Source organism: Aplysia californica, unplaced genomic scaffold, assembly GCF_000002075.1.
Source record: "Aplysia californica isolate F4 #8 unplaced genomic scaffold, AplCal3.0 scaffold01024, whole genome shotgun sequence".
Classification (NCBI taxonomy): domain Eukaryota; kingdom Metazoa; phylum Mollusca; class Gastropoda; order Aplysiida; family Aplysiidae; genus Aplysia; species Aplysia californica.
In genome coordinates, this window is record NW_004798294.1 from 51,700 (window position 1) to 53,436 (window position 1,737).

Genomic DNA, 1,737 nt, shown 5'->3' on the forward strand with positions numbered 1-1,737 from the left:
TCAAACTGCGCCCCCCCCCCCCCGGGCCGTGCTACTGACTGAAGTGTCTTTAGGTCATTCCCAAAAGGGGGAGGGGGGGGCATTCTCATCTCGAGTTCTTATACTCAGTAGAATTGTGATTGTAAATGGGCTTATTCATCAATGTCCTGCTCGTAACTGTGAATGACCTGCAACAGGGAACCGCTGCTTTTTCTTTCCTAATCTTCACTATCTTCATTTTCCCTCTACTTCTTTTGTATATTTGTCATACTCTTGTGACCCGCTATTTCCGGGGTGCTTTGATAATCGAAGCAGACTTTGTGCTGTTGAAGCTAGAGAGGTGAGCAGAGTCAGTCTGCTTCCCTGTAAGGACTTCTCTTTTGACATCCACCCCTAGGCGCTCATAAGACTTTATGCAGTTGCTAACGCTGTAAAACCTCTACTAAAACAAACAAAAAACCGATCGCCCGACTCACGGATTTGAAAACAACATGACGTGTTTGTTTTTGAAGGCCATCGTCGGTTTCGTTTGGTATGTGTGCCACGATAGTAGCTTTTCTACCCCAAGGAGGAAAACATTATGGGTAGCCCCGACGGCTGAACCGAATCGAACCGAACCGATCTTGCTAATGGGCACCGGGTATAAAAAAATCTAATGCGATCGACGGTTGTTCTCTTATTTGCTGCTGGTCTCAAAGCCTGGATCAAAATACTGTTTCATAGAGTTTTAGTTCTAGTTTTTGTTTAATCTCTTGATTAAAATTGGAAGTAGGCTACTAGTTATTGTATAATCTTCTGCAGGTCTAAAAGACGAAGAGATAGAATAATATTATTCTTGTTACACAATTTTCTAATCTCGGTTGGCTTTACTTGACAATAAACCATCGATACACCGAGACTAAAAGAATTTGGGATTCTTTTTTTATTAGCATTTTGATCTAGATCTTTGTGTTTGGAAGGCATAGCATGAACAAATTTGGAAAAAAAAGTAGCATTTCATTCTACAACCCTGAAAGCTATATTTCTGTTCACCATTGATATAAATCTCAGTGCGCACATTTAGCTCAATTGTAATCAGTTTGAACTACGATGTGGAGAACCCGGGTTCGAAACCCTATTTGGGCATTCTTTACTTTTGGTTAATATTATGGTCGGGAGATTCCAAAGCTTTCCACACACTTGACTTTGCCCCATCAGGCGTGGACCTTACAGAATTTTTGAAAAGTTTCAATCCGTGTGGTGTAGAAATGGTTTTTTTGGTTTTCTTTTTTAAAGATGTGTGCCATTTTACCCCCATCCTCTCCTTTTGTACGGCACTGGCCTGCGCTGTGCCTTATTCTAGCAACTAGTTAAAGAGTTAAAGATCGTGTCAGTATTTCGTTGTTGTTGTTGTTGCTGCTGGTGTTGTTGTTGTTGTTATTGTTTTTGTTGTTGTTTTTGTTGTTCTTGTTGTTATTATTGTTGTTATTGCTGTTGCTGTTATTGTCATTTTATAGCGTTCAAATATGATTGCTTGCACAAACTGTATGCTTCCCTGAAAGCCGAGAATGCTTCTGTCTGAGAGTTCTAAGGTCTGCAGAGGTAATTACAGGCTACAGTAAAGCGCATTACATAACGTTCTGTAGACGATTGGTGTGCGCCATAATGAATGCAATTCTTCTTCTTCTTCTTCTTCTTCTTCTTCTTCTTCTTCTTCTTCTTCTTCTTCTTCTTCTTCTTCTTCTTCTTCTTCTTCTTCTTCTTCTTCTTCTTACTAAA